We start from the raw sequence: 16244 nt of genomic DNA, 5'->3' as shown, positions 1-16244 counted from the left end.
TAGTTCTACCGCTCGCTTGAAACTGCTAAGATCGCATTCTACCATGTCCAGCCACCAATATTACTAAAACTGTGATCATCTTCATTCCTGATTCCCTACCTTGATGATGTTACCAATAAAGAAAAGTATTTTTGTACCAGCTGTATGTTCTTAAAGTCTTTCAAGGATTCGAGGACAGTTTTACAGTTAGGGTTAGGCATCATCCTAAAAATCCCCTGGTGGTGACTTGCACTAACGACCCCCCCCCCCCCCCCTGGTCCTTAACCTCCCTGCCGTTCTGATTCCCGTGGCCCTGCTGCCGTGGGAAGGGTTTTTTGGGATATTTTTTTTTCTATCGTGTAGCTAGCCTAGTGCTAGCTACATGATGCCCCCCTCCCTGCGGCGTCCCTCCCACACCTCCGATCCCCGCCGGCGCGCTTGCCCATAAAGAAATCCCGTTCTGAACGGGATTTCCTTTAGGGCTTCCCCCGTCGCCATGGCGACGATCGTGATGACGTCACTGGGAGTCCCGATCCACCCCTCAGCGCTGCCTGGCACTGATTGGCCAGGCTGCGCACGGGGTCTCGAGGGGGGGCCCTCTAACGCGGTGGGTAGCGGCGAAACGGCGGCAAGCGGCGCCAACTAGCGTGTACACGCAGCTAGCAAAGTGCTAGCTGCGTGCAACAAAAAAAATTATGTAAATCGGCCCACCAGGGCCTGAGAAATCCTCTGCCGCAGGTTACCCCGACACCCGGTCAGGATAACCGGCAAGGAGGTTAATCTAAGTCACCACCAGGGGAGTGTTAGGATTAGGCAGCGCCAGTTGGGTCCCTTAGTGTTGGGCACCCCCAGGGAAGTTTTAGGGTTGGCAGTGCCAGGGGGGCCTTTCTGTAAGGCATCACCAGTAGGGTTTTATGGCTAGGCAGCACTAGAGGGGGACCCTTAATGTAAGTAACCACGGGGGACGGGGCAGAGGAGAGGGTTAGGCATCTTCCTAAAACTGCCCTGATGGTGACTTAAGGTGGCCACACACAATACAATAAAATGACCCAATTTTACAGCAATTCGATAAAAACGATCGTATCTTCCGAAAAAAACAAAAGCTTTTTTTTAATTCGACTGAAAAATCCGATTGGATTTCCCGTTTTCTTCTATTTTTATCGATCCGGAATGCCAGATATTTTTCTTCAATCTTTCTAAAGATTGTATGGTGTGTGTTCGATTGTCAATTTATTAATACACACACCCTAGCAATTTTGTCAGAGTTTCCAATCATTTTTTATCATAATTGTGGAAAAATTGAACATATGTGTGGTACATTGGTCATTTTTTTTAAATGTTACAATCAGTCAGAAAAATTGATTGCAATTCTTAAATTGAACAGATATTTAAAAAAGTTGTATGGTGTGTGGCCACCTTTACACTAAGGGTCCCCCTGGCTCTTAGTGTAAGTCACCATCATGGAATTAGGATTAGGCAGTGCCAGGCCTTAGTCGGGGGGGGAGGCTTCGGGGTTAGGGTCCTTAGTCTTTGGCACCACAAGTAGAGTTTTACGTTAAGGCAGCCCCGGGGGGTCCTTAGAGTAAGTAACCACGGAGGGGGGTGGGAGTTAGGTTACGCATCATCCTAAAACTGCCCTGATGGTGATTTACACTAAGGACCCCACCTGGTCCTTAGTGTTAGTTACCACCAGGGCAATTTTAGGATTAGGCAGCACCAGTCCTTAGTGTTAGTCGGGGGGTGGGGGTTGGGATTAGGCAGTACCAGGTGTAGGGTCTAAGTATTAGGCTCCACCAGATGGTTTTAGGGTTAGCCAATGCCAAATGTCAGCACTATCTGTCTACTGCCTGCCCTGATCTGTCACCAGTTCACCTTTACCATTTACATCTGCCTGTTGCATGTTGATCCTTCATGCCTACCTACTTGCTGCAACCCCCTGCGAATGACATCATTTGTCTAGTGACCAGCGACGCCTTTCAACTGTGTGCCAAGCCAATCACTTTTGTAGACATTTTAAATTTTCAATAAAATAGGTGAAATAAAACAAGATTAAATCATTACTTTTTTTAAATGAAAACTCAATGTGGCCGTGGTGCCTATTTGTATAGTGTGTGAGTAAGTGTACAACTCCTGTGTGTACAGCATGTGGGTAAGTGAACGGTGCTTATGTGTACATTGTGTGGGTAAATGTACAGCGTCTATGTGTACAGTGTGTGGGTAAATGTACAGTGCCTGTGTGTACAGTGTGTGGATAAATGTACAGCGCCTATGTGTACAGTGTGTAGGTAAATGTACAGTGCCTTTGTGTACAGTGTGCGGGTAAATGTACAGTGCCTATGTGCACAGTGTGTGGGTAAACGTGCAGTGCCTATACTGTATGTACAGTGTGTGGGTAAATGTACAGCGTCTATGTGTACAGTGTGTGAGTAAATGTGCAGTGCCTGTATGTACAGTGTGTGGATAAATGTGCAGCACCTATGTGTACAGTGTGCGGGTAAATGTACAGCGCCTATGTGTACAGTGTGTGAGTAAATGTGCAGTGCCTATATGTCCCTTCAAAATAACTCAACACACAGCCACTTATTTTGTACAGTGCCATGGAATATGTTGGCACTTTAGAAATCAATAATAACAATGTCTAAACCGCTGGTAACAAAAGTGAGTACACCCCTAAGGGAAGAATGTCAACATGATGCCCAAAGTGTCAATATTTTGTGTGCCCACCATTATTTACCATCATTATTATTATTATTATTATTATTTATTGTATTTATAAAGCGCCAACATATTATGCAGTGCTGGACAATAAATACATACAATGATACAAAGGATGACAGACATAACGTAAGAAGGTTATACAACATAGGACAAAGTTATGCAAGGCAAACAAGGTACAACATACATGATCATGTGATTCTGGGCTGGTTCGGTAGGCCCAGTAGTACAAGTAATACGTAGTAAAGGAGCACATGATCATGTAGAATACACTAGGGCAGAGAGGACCCTGACAAATGCTTACAATTTAAGGGGAGATGTACACACTTGGTAGAGCTGTAAAATAATAATCTATTAGAGAGTTAATGTGTGGTATGGGGTGGTGGACCATCTTGAAGAGCTGGGCTTAAATTTAATGAAGGAAGGGGCAAGTCTGATGGGTGGTGGAAAGGAGTTCCATAAGGTAGTGGAGGCTTTTGAGAAGACCTGCAAGCACGCATGTTTTCACACTTTTGTGTTCATGTGTTCCCTTTGCACTTGGTAGATGAATGCTGAATTAATGAAAAAAGGCACTTTGGGTGTTGGTGGGTGGTGTCAACACAATAAAAAAGTAAAAAAATGTAATTTATCGAAAGATATAGGGGGAAAAAAAAGAAATAAATACATTGCAACGTAAGAAGTTTGTGGCGCTATTTACACTTAATGTGTTGCATTTAGTTGCGTCACATCCAATTGCCAAAATAGGATGGAACGCAACCCAACACAACGCATTAAGTGTAAATAGGACCAAAACATAGAGGAGAGGTCAATAATTGATTGATACTCAAAGTGTGGTTCGTTCTTGTTGTTTGATCTGCAATGAGCCTGCATGTCATCATCTTTACTACTGGCAGACATGGAACATAACAGACCGCAACAACTGCCACTATCTAGAAACACACCCTCTAACAATGTGATAAGCAATATATATATATATATATATATATATATATATATATATATATATATATATATATATGCAGTACAGACCAAAAGTTTGGACACACCCTCTCATTCAAAGACTTTTCTTTATTTTCATGACTATGGACAATTGCAGAGTCACACTGAAGGCATCCAAACTATGAATTAACACATGTGGAAGTATAGTACATAACCAAAAAGTGTGAAACAATTGAAAATATGTCGTATTCTAGGTTCTTCAAAGTAGCCACCTTTTGCTTTGATTACTGCTTTGCACACTCTTGGCATTCTCTTGATGAGCTTCAAGAGGTAGTCACCTGAAATGGTTTTTTACTTCATAGGTGCGCCCTGTCAGGTTTAATAAGTGGGATTTCTTGCCTTATAAATGGGGTTGGGACCATCAGTTGCATTGTGGAGAAGTCAGGTGGATACACAGCTGATAGTCCTACTGAATAGACTGTTCGAATTTGTATTATGGCAAGAAAAAAACAGCTAAGTAAAGAAAAACAAGTGGCCATCATTACTTTAAAGTGAATGTGTACCGCTTTAAAAATAAAAAAGTCAGATACTCACCTAAGGAGATGGAAGGCTCGATCCTAATGAGCCTTCCCTCTCCTCTCCCGGTGCCCGGTCCCGCGCAGGATCCCCCGTAGCAGTATTCGACCAGTTTGGTCAAATACTGCCACTTGCGCTGCCGAAGGGATGTTTCGGAAGCAGCAGGAGCACTCGGGCTCCCGAAGACGGGCCGCTGCATACTACGCATGCACAAGCGTCCTCTATGACGCAATCGCACGTGCGTAGTATGGAGCGGCCCGTCTTCGGAAGCCCAAGTGCTCCCAAAGACCTCCGAAGTCCCTGCGGCGACGGACGCGAACGGGGGAGCCAGCGCAGGGAAGGCTCATTAGGACCGAGCCTTCCCTCTCCTTAGGTGAGTATCTGACTTTTTTATTTTTACAGCGGTACCTATTGGCTTTAAGAAATGAAGGTCAGTCAGTCCGAAAAATTGGAAAAACTTTGAAAGTGTCCCCGAGTGCAGTCTCAAAAACCATCAAACGCTACAAAGAAACTGGTTCACATGTGGACCGCCCCAGGAAAGGAAGACCAAGAGTCACCTCTGCTGCAGACGATAAGTTCATCTGAGTCACCAGCCTCATAAATCGCAGGTTAACAGCAGCTCAGATTAGAGACCAGGTCAATGCCACATGGAGTTCTAGCAGCAGGCACATGTCTAGAACAACTGTTAAGAGGAGACTGTGTGAATCAGGCCTTCATGGTAGAATATCTGCTAGGAAACCACTGCTAAGGACAGGTAACAAGCAGAAGAGACTTGTTTTGGCTAAAGAACACAAGGAATGGACATTAGACCAGTGGAAATCTGTGCTTTGGTCTGATGAGTCCAAATTTGAGATTTTTGGTTCCAATCACTATGTCTTTGTGCGACGCAGAAAAGGTGAACGGATGGTCTCTACATGCCTGGTTCCCACCGTGAAGCAAGGAGGAGGAGGTGTGATGGTGTGGGGGTGCTTTGCTGGTGACACTGTTAGGGATTTATTCAAAATTTAAGGCATACTGAACCAGCATGGCTACCACAGCATCTTGCCGTGGCATGCTATTCCATCCGGTTTGCGTTTAGTTGGACCATTTCATTTATTTTTCAACAGGACAATGACCCCAAACACACCTCTAGGCTGTGTAAGGACTATTTGACAAGGAAGGAGAGTGATGGGGTTCTGCGCCAGGGGACCTGGCCTCCACAGTCACCAGACCTAAACCCAATCGAGATGGTTTGGGGTGAGCTGAACCGCAGAGTGAAGGCAAAAGGGCCAACAAGTGCTAAGCATCTCTGGGAACTCCTTCAAGACTGTTGGAATACCATTTCAGGTGACTACCTCTTAAAGCTCATCAAGAGAATCCCAAGAGTGTGTAAAGCAGTAATCAAAGCAAAAGGTGGCTACTTTGAAGAACCTAGAATATGACATATTTTCAGTTGTGTCACACGTTTTGGTTATGTACTATACTTCCACATTTGTTACTTCATAGTTTGGATGCCTTCAGTGTGAATCTACAATGTTCATAGTCATGAAAATAAAGAAAACTCTTTCAATTATAAGGTGTGTCCTGTGTGTGTGTGTGTGTGTGTGTGTGTGTGTGTGTGTGTGTGTGTGTGTGTGTGTGTGTGTGTGTGTGTGTACAGTATATACACATACACTGTTAAAAAAAATAAAGGGAACACTTAAACAACACAATGTAACTCCAAGTCAATCACACTTCTGTGAAATAAAACTGTCCACTTAGGTAGCAACAGTGATTGACAACCAATTCCACATGCTGTTGTGCAAATGGCATAGACAACAGCTGAAAATTGTAGGCAGTTAGCAAGACATCCCCAATAAAGGAGTGGTTCTGCAGGTGGTGACCACAGACCACTTCTCAGTTCCTATGCTTTCTTGCTGATGATTTGGTCACTTTTGAATGCTGGCAGTGCTTTCACTCTAGTGGTAGCATGAGCCTACAACCCACACAAGTGGCTCAGGTGGTGTAGCTCATCCAGGCTGGCGCATCAATGCAAGCTGTGGCAAGAAGGTTTGCTATGTCTGTCAACATAGTGTCCACAGCATGGAGGTGCTACCAGGAGACAGGCCAGTACCTCAGGAGATGTAAAGGAGGCCGTAGGATGGCAACAACCCAGCAGCAGGACCGCTACCTCCACCTTTGTGCAAAGAGGAACAGGAGGAGCACTGCCAGAGCCCTGCAAAATGACCTCCAGCAGCCACAAATGTGCATGTATCTGCTCAAATGGCCAGAAACAGACTCCATGAGGGCCTGATGTCCACAGGTGGGGTTGTGCTTACAGCCCAACACCGTGCAGAACATTTGGTATTTGCCAGAGAACACCAAGATTGGCAAGTTCGCCACTGGCACCCTGCACACTTCACAGATGAAAGCAGTGTCAAACTGAGCACATGTGACAGAAGTGACAGTCCGGAGATGATGTGGAGAATGTTCTGCTGCCTGCAACATCCTCCAGCATGACCGGTTTGGCAGTGGGTCATTAATGGTGTAGGGTGGCTTTTCTTTGGGGGCCGCACTGATTGCTTCGGTATACTTAATAATAACATGTTTTTAATGATTCACATAATCCTATCACTGACCCTGAAGAAATAAATGAAGTCTTCCTTAGCTTTTATTCTGACTTATACAGAAGTAGACTAGGCAAAAGTGATGCTGATCTCACCCGGTATTTGGCAAATATTAACCTGCCAGTATTACCTATAGAAGATAAAGAACTGCTTGACGCCCCAATTACAGTTAATGAAATCATAGATGCAATTGCAGATATGCAGACAGGAAAGACCCCAGGCTTGGACGGGTTCCCCGCAGAATTTTACAAGCAATACTCTACACTGCTAGCCCCAAAACTGAGAAAGGTCTTCCAACTATCATTCGACAATGGCTTTCTCCCCCCTACCATGCTGGAGGCCCTAATAATTGTGATCCCCAAACCAGGGAAAGATCCCACAAAATGCCCATCATACCGGCCCATCTCCCTTTTAAATACAGATGCAAAAATCCTTGCAAAAATACTGGCCAACAGATTAAACTCATGTATATGCAAGATAATACACCACGATCAGTCAGGATTTATGCCTGGCAAAGGCACGGATATTAACTTGCGCAGGCTATTAACCAACATCGCTGCACCACACACCAATAGAGGACATCGGATCGTAGTCTCGCTAGATGCCGAAAAGGCATTCGATTCGGTCGAATGGAAATACCTGTGGGCAACCATGAGTAAACTTGGGTTCAGAAATAATTTCATCAAATGGGTTCAAATGCTCTATGACTCCCCCAGGGCCAAGATTCGCACAGGTAACGTAATCTCACAGTTCTTCAACCTTGGACGTGGTACTAGGCAAGGATGCCCACTATCACCCAGCCTATTTGCAATAGCAATGGAACCAGTAGCTGCTCGCATTCGCCAAGCCCCTACAGTGAAAGGCCTAACACTGGGGAACTTGCAGGAGAGGATATCTCTCTACGCAGATGATGTTCTGCTATATCTCAATGATCCTCTTTCCTCGCTTGATGCGGCTCTTCACCTTTTTGAGGAGTTTGGCATGATGTCGGGGATTAGAATCAATTGGAACAAATCACTAATATTCCCTCTAGATGACATTTCTCTTCTGCCAGCCCCAGCAAACTCTTCTCTAGCGGTGGTGGACCAATTCAAATATTTAGGTATACAGATAACCAAAGATCTTACAAAATTTCAAACACTCAATGTAGACCCGGTCATTCGCCAACTAGAGAATAATAATAGACTCCCAATTAACCTGATTGGTAGAATAAATTTAATTAAGATGATCTTCCTGCCCAAGTTTACCTATGTGTTCAGACAGTCTCCGGTGTGGCTTACATCTTCACTATTTAAACGTATCGATAAAATAGTCTTATCTTTTATTTGGGTGGGCAGGCAGCCACGAATTGCCTTAGACCTCTTGCAGCTCCCCAAAAGTAGAGGAGGCCTTGCTCTCCCCCACTTTCAAAAATATTTTTGGGCATCAGTGCTCGTCACTGTTTGCTGGTGGTTTTCACAGGACGAATCGAATCCCGCCGTAAACGTTGAGGCAGCGGTGCTGGGCTCATATGAGCAACTTACCAACCTACCATATAGAGGCCCTAAAGCCAACCCCCAAACCACACCAGCCATGCTAACAACCTGGAAGGCCTGGACAACAGCTAGAACCCGAGTTCTTAAAGCCAACACTATGTCTCCTTACACGCCACTGTGGGGAAACCCAAACCTAAGGCAATTTACCACCATCCCTGATCCAGCCATATGGGCAAGATACGGTATTAAGAACATATCTCACATACAACACGAAGGTTCCCTAAACACATTCCAAGATCTAAAGGCGCAGTATAATCTCCCAAATAAACACTTATTTAGATATTTGCAGTTGCGACATGCCCATAGATCACAATTTGGCTTGCGACCCCCAGACTTAGACACTGACAGCTTGGAACGATTACTCATGACCAAAGACCTTCCTAAAACACTATCGGCCATCTACACTGAACTTCTCAGCTCTAACCACCCAAGGTTAAACAAATGTCTTCAGAAATGGACCAACGATATACCTACCTTGACTAAAGAGGACTGGGACTCAACCCTAGCAGAATTTCCCACTACTGTAATTGCAGCTAATGACCAGCTCATCCAGACTAAATTCTTGCATAGAGTCTATCTCACCCCCGAACGCCTGCATAGAATGGGCAATAACAACCCAAATATTTGCTGGAGATGTTCGGTGGAAATAGGCAGCTTTATACACATCTTCTGGTTATGCTCCAAAATTGTCCCCTTCTGGGAAAAGGTCCTTACAACTATTAACACACTACTGCAAACCTCCTTCCCATTGGATATTGGGATGTTCTTATTGGGGAAACTCGGAAAAAACACCCTTTTCAGCGCATAGACAAAGCCTGGTGAGAATACTCTGCTTCTATGCTAGGAAAGAAATCTTAAAATTCTGGAAAAAGAATTCTGTCCCCACCATAGGTACGTGGGCCAAAACTATTAACAGCGCTCTGCCTATGTATAGGACTACATATCTAAACAGAAAGAGTCCCAAGAAATTCAATAAAGTTTGGGGTATATGGGAAAGCAGGATACTTGATCCTACAAATGAGAACTTCATTCCAATCTTGGAGTGAGCCGGGCGGGCTCCGGATCTGGGGCGGACAGTACTTCTCTTCCTCCTCCTTCCTTTCACTTTTCACTCTTCCTTACCTTCCCTTGGGCCCCCTGTGCCCACCTTTTTACTCGTTTTTCTCTCCGCAGAGCAGCTATACCAACAGCATCCAATAAATTGATATATGAAGCGATATTAAAACAAAATGGCTCTGAACTACATTACTGTTAATTATTACAATATTTTCTGTACAATATCTTGACATAAGTCTGCCTAAATGTATTTTATGATGTATATTGTATCTCCTGCTCTGTATCTTTACTTTTTTAACCTTGTAAAACTCAATAAAATCTTTACTGTTAAAAAAAAATAATAACATGTTTTTATGCATTTTATAACATTTTAACAAAATGCAAAGCATGGGTTTCCCCCTCCTGAGCATCTTTAGTCCTTTATTATCCGTGTAGGCTGGTATAGACAGCGTGGAGTTCTGCAATCTGAGCTACACCAACCCACATGGCACATGACATGGAAGAGAGGAACAACAAAGTCTGTCCCTCTCCCCCAAAGCCCTTTTCCATGTCAAGGACAAGTGTGGGAGTAAGCCACCTGGGGTGGCTTATGGTGGAACTGTAAGCCCCCTTTAAGATCATAAAGGCTTCCAGATGACTGCCTCTTCCAGAGGAAATGGGTATAGGGGTAATTATGTACCTCTAACCTATTTCCACAAAGGGTTAAGTAAAATAAGTGTTAATATTCCAAATTAACTAGAAATACTTACCTTCATTTATCCTATCCTCTAGAACTTGATTAAAGTGTAATCAGATAGGATCGCTGTTGAATTGCCAATGGAAAAGAGCAATAATATCTGCAAATGTTATTACTATTTGTCTGCCTTTTTAGTAAAATGGACTTTTAATGGATACTTCAAGCATATGAGGTGCCAGTTCTCTCCTTTTTATAAAAGAGGAGCCTATTATAAAAAACTGTGTTGGAACGCTATAAATGAACTAGATGCAATTATATAATTATATCATTACCTTCATCTACAGTGCTTTAGTACATTTTTATATTTTTTATTATGGAATGTGTTGAAAAACTATGACTGAGCTATTCAAGTACCTAAAGTTTCCCACTTCCCCATTCAGTTGTATTAAAGGATTCAATAAAATGGTACCTGACTGAGCTTGTCAAGAGGTCCTGCAAAGAGTGAACATACTGACAATGTTTTACCACCACCAATAAGCTATGTTGGCAATGCTGGCCAATTCAGCCAATAATACCTACAAAATATCTCTTGTGTGCAGAATGCAAGTTACGCCATGTGTATAATGCACGCCATGCACTTTTAGGAACTGAAACTTTAATTTTCTAATTGCTTTTAGTTTCTAACATCTTCTTCTGGATATAATCCTTTATAAGTTTTTGGCACAACTGTATTTGTCACAACTCATAAATGTATTTGTACTGTTTTTGTACTGTGCATATTATGCTACACACTCATTTCTAATTTACTTTCCAGACTGCTACAGTTCAGCCAATAATACCTACAAAATATCTCTTGTGTGCAGAATGCAAGTTACGCCATGTGTATAATGCACGCCATGCACTTTTAGGAATGCCCTCTATCAGTGCACTGTAAAGCTTAGAGAATCTACCCAATTTACACATTTGTTTCCTTCTGGCCACACTGACATGAAGCTCACTGCAACTGAAACTTTAATTTTCTAATTGCTTTTAGTTTCTAACATCTTCTTCTGGATATAATCCTTTATAAGTTTTTGGCACAACTGTATTTGTCACAACTCATAAATGTATTTGTACTGTTTTTGTACTGTGCATATTATGCTACACACTCATTTCTAATTTACTTTCCAGACTGCTACAGTATAAAATGGTACTACATAAAGTACCACTTAACTGTCCCACAGAAGGGCGGCTCACAAATGTAATCTCTACCATAGTCACTTGTATATGTATGTGTCGTGTAGGGTATGTATTGTAGTCTAGGTCCAATTTAGGGGGAAGCCAATCAACGTATCTGTATGTTTTTGAGATGTAAGAAGAAACCGGAGTGCTCAGAGGAAACCCACACAGACACAGGGAGAACATAAAAACTCAGTGCAGATAGTGTCCTGGCTGGAAGTCAAACCAATGACCCAGTTCTGCACGTTGATAGTGCCAATCACTATGCCACCGTGCTGACGATCAACAGAGCCCCTGGCCGGTGTCTCCCCAAGTGTCTTCCTGTGCTTGTGCTCAATGTTTTAAAGTGTAACCTCTATGCAGGCGAGACTCCTGGCCTCCTCCGGTGTATGCCATCACTAGGAATGTGGTACCACATGACACTAGCATATCTGTGACATCAGCTACATGGGACCGGCACTCTCGGTGATGCTGAACACCAGAAAAGAAAGACCAGGAGCTGCGCCAGTGAAAAGGTGGGGCTTTAACCTGAACACTGGCATGAGGGGTAAACCTTACATTTGGAGATAGGGGGCGGAAGATGGCGGCAGGACATATTACATGGCTCTTTGCTGAGCAGCTTGCTCTCTTATGGTGGTGGGGGGATGTAAGGTGCTGATGATACATTAGTCATTAAGATCATTAACCTTAACAACCTTTAGGTACACACTTACTAATACAAGAGTAAAGAGGCTTTCACAAAACATATATTTTCATGAATATATACAGTATATGGATTAATATGTAATTTTAAACACTTGCTTGGGAAACGTTACTCTTGATATTAATTATGGAACCTAAAGATATATGCATGTCTATACAGAACAGTGTATTACCCATGGAATTTAGCTAAGACCCTGATCTATTTTTTCCCTTTCTTAATTAAAGTTTCATATATTTAGCAGGCCTTTTTTAATAGACTCAGTTATTAATGGTAATGAGACAGGCAAACAAATTAAAATAAGATCTGACTTTTCTGTTCTCTAATAACAAAAATAAACCTTCCTTCAGGGCAGATGTAATGGTTCCGAGGGAAAAACTTGCTTTATGCAGAGATACACTAGCTAAGGGCCTAATTCACTTTCAACAATTTGTAGTGTTAAGGGCTAGTGATTGCTTAGCGAATGCAAATAAGTATTTGAACGATTAAATTTAGAAAACAGTGTTGAGCAAAAAGCAAGAAGGGGTAGAAATATTTCCTTCATTTTTCCAAATTGCCTTGTCTATATCAACAAGCAGGGGCTGGTCCCCCACCTCACCTGGATAGGGATGATCAATGAAATACAAATTGTTCCAAAATTATGCAATTTTTTATGCAAATACATGCAGCTTGAAAAAGAACAAATCAATTTAAACCTGGGTTTAAATTGATTGGTTTATTTTCTAGCTGCATACATTTGCATAAAAATGTGTATAAATTTGCATCAACTCAGGACAATTTGCATATCTGTGACCATCCCTAGTTATGGATATAATCTGTGGACATAGATTTATGTCACAGCTACAAACAATACATATAAAGTCATATGTTTTAAACATTTAAAGAGGAACTTCAGTGAAAATAATTTAATAAAAAAGTGCTTCATTTTTACAATAACTATGTATAAATGATTTAGACAGTGTTTGCCCATTGTAAAATCTTTCCTCTCCCTGATTTACATTCTGACATTTATCACATGATGACATTTTTACTGCTGGCAGGTGAGGTCAGTGGAAGGCGATAATGCTTGCTTTTTTTTTTTGCCTAAAAAGATCTAAATCCTGTCTTAAAACTCTGACTGGTAGAGATAGGCATGGACACTCTATATGATTTGCACTTGACTTGTTGCCTGGTGCCCAAAAAAGCGGTGGTATTTACTGGATCCAAAAGTTCTTTAAACTTAGAGTTAAAATATATGTAAACATATACAGATAAGAAGTATGTTTCTTCCAGTGTAAAATGAGCCATAAATTACTTTTCTCCTATGTTGCCTTCACTTACAGTAAGTAGTGGAAATCTGAAAGAACCGACAGGTTCTGGACTAGCTCATCTTCTCATGGGTGATCCTCGGGGGATACTCAGGGGGATACTCAGGGTTTTCAAAAGCACTTAGTGAATGGCAGTTGCCTTGTGTGCAGAGAGCACAGAGGCAGGCCAGCATTTTTTTTTTTTATAAATCTTTTTCAGGGAGTGTCTTTATAAAAAAAATAAAGGCCATGCCGAAAATCCCCTATGAAGTGATGGACTAACCCAAAACCTGTCAGTAATATCAGAATTCTACTACCTACTGTAAGTGACAGCAACATAGGAAAAAAGTAATTTATGGCTCATTTTACTCTGGAAAAAACATGCATCTTATATGTATTATTATTGTTTTATAAAGCGCCAACATATTTCGTGGCGCTGTACAAAGTAAGAAACAAACATAGGGTACATAATAATACAGTCAATGGTATACACCAATATACAAGATACATAATTAGTGACAAAATACAAAAAATGATACAAAATACAGAATACAAAATATAGAATTGGTAATGACAGTGATAAAAGTAACACGATGAGTAAAATGTATAATGATTTCCAAGACACAAAAGGGGAGAGAGCCCTGCCCTTGTGAGCTTACAATCTAAAAGGAATGGGGGGAAACAAGAGGAGGGTAGTATACGATAAAATATACAGAGGCAGTGTGTTTTAAGATACCTAGTAGGAGTGCAATTTGGTCTTAGGACAATGGGAAGTGGCCTAAGGTAGCGCATATGCTTGTCGGAACAAATTAGTTTTTAGAGAGCGTTGAAAGGTCACAAAGGTTGGCAAGTGACGGATGTGTTGTGGGAGGGCATTCCAGTATGTGTTTACATGTATTTTAAATATTAAGATTTTCGTAACAGTGGTCCTTTATTGATTTGTATCATTCAGTGTTGGTTCCTACTGCAACAGGGTAGCTAGAGAAGGTGGCAGACCTGGTTAACCTTACCTGCCCTCTTGAAGTAAATCCTCAGATATATCAAAGCATTGCCTATGTAATAATTGTATCCAGATAAAAACTTGAACACATAGGAAAGCATGGGTCTGTTTTATAAGTCCTTTGGTCTGGAAAAATGTAAGGAAGAGGACACACTTGTCTTTCAGTCTTCTGCGCGTTTTTCTGCATGCATTTTCTGCACACCATATTTGTATGCAGAAAAACACACATTTTGTACAGTAGCTAATGTAATTAATAGAGAAAACACACACAATGTGCAGAATTACGCTGCAGGATTTAAGTTTTTTTTTTCCTGCGCGTGAAAAACCCATTCAAGTGTGAACTGCCCTATTGATTAACATGAGTTCTCAGTTTAAATCAGTTTTTCTTTGCAGGAAACACGCATACAAATCGCCAAGAGTGCTCCCCTCCTTATCAGGGCAGGGCAGCAGGGTTGGTGTTAACTGACCATTGCATAGCTTTGAAGTGAGCAGGATAGTGAAATGCCTCCCTTACTTGAAATCTCTTCTGTTTGTGTTTACTTATCTTTCTTCACTTAACCAACCCCCCTGCCAATGCACGCATTGGCTAATTGAAACAGCAGCGTTTGTTTGCAACAAAATGTGTGCCAGGTATTTGGAGTGATGCACTACACATTTTAGTAGTAATTATGTTGATATGTATTCATTAAATATTACTTTTATAATAATTGGATGTTTATTATAAAGTTTTATGTTTATATATTGTGTGCTTCAGATGATGCGCCGATATTACAAACAAATCCTCTGTCATATTTCAAGCCCCTAATTTGATAAGGGAGCTTCATTGTTTTGCTAGGTCCAGAATCCTTTCTGTGTAGAATGCTAGAAGGTACAGGTGAAACTCAAAAAATTGGAATATTGTGCCAAAGTATGTTAGTTTAACCTTTTAAGTTGAATTATTGAAATAAATGGACTTTTGCACAATGTTCTAATTTTTCGAGTTTCACCTGTATGCAGATAAATCAAACTGTCACACGGACAGTTTGCTGAGAAAAAAACGTGAAGAGGAGGAGTGAAATATGACAGTAAGGCCTAGTCATACGTTGTGATACCTTCTGAGTGTTATTTTATAATTAAGCAATAGACTAAAAGTTAGAAAAGAGATTTAACTATGATTTATTTTTCTGGTGCCTGAAGTTAGCCCTATAGTGAGTCATCGTTGCTTGTCTGCATGAATGATGGGACATTAGATTGTAAAGCTTTGTACACATGTGCAACTTGTGCCTGACCAACGGCCCGACAGGCCAAACCGCATAACTTGTTGTTTGCATGACCAGTACGTACACATGCGCTGACCAACTAAACAACCAACTCATTTAACTACTTGCCGACCACTCCACGCCGATTGGCATGAACGCAGCGGCAGCCCCAGGACCACTCAACGGCAGTTGGCGTGAAGTCCTGGGGCGGGGTTTTGCAGGAGATCATGCGCACTCCACTCTGTCATCAGTCTCCTAGCAGCGATCGACCATCTATTTACAATGTACAGTGCTGCCATCTAAGGCAGTGCTGTACTGGGGACAGCTGTGTCACTTGGCTCGGCTGTCCCCTGAGGAGGCACAAGAGCGATTGGCTGTCAAATGCTGATGCTTATGACAGCCAATTTCGGCGATTGGCTGGCAGGGGAGGGAGGGCCGGGAATAAAAATTAATAGTCAAATTTATTTAAAAAATACACAAATAAAAAAAATAATAAACAAACATGCTGGCAGGGATTAGAGCCCACAGAAAGAAAGCTATGTTGGTGGGCAGAAAGGGGGGGGGGGGGGAACACTTGTGTGCTGAGTTGAACGGCCCTGCAGCGAGTCCTTAAACCTGCAGTGGCCTGAATTGTAAAAAATAGCCTTTCAAAAAACAACAGTCATTCATATAACTTGAACACACTTGACCAACCGGCATGATAGTTGGTCAGCTGATCCGCCGGTTGGATCAGGCAATCCA

At 42.0% G+C, this 16244-nt stretch overlaps 1 long non-coding RNA gene across 1 annotated transcript in view; it reads left to right on the top strand.

Moving 5' to 3' along the window:
• The window catches only part of LOC137544058 (uncharacterized), a 39917-nt gene that overhangs the window by 189 nt on the left and 23484 nt on the right, over positions 1 to 16244 (top strand). The gene's annotated exons all lie outside the window — the stretch shown is intronic.

Source organism: Hyperolius riggenbachi, chromosome 2, assembly GCF_040937935.1.
Source record: "Hyperolius riggenbachi isolate aHypRig1 chromosome 2, aHypRig1.pri, whole genome shotgun sequence".
NCBI classification, from domain to species: Eukaryota; Metazoa; Chordata; class Amphibia; order Anura; family Hyperoliidae; genus Hyperolius; species Hyperolius riggenbachi.
This window is presented reverse-complemented; position numbering and strand designations above follow the sequence as displayed.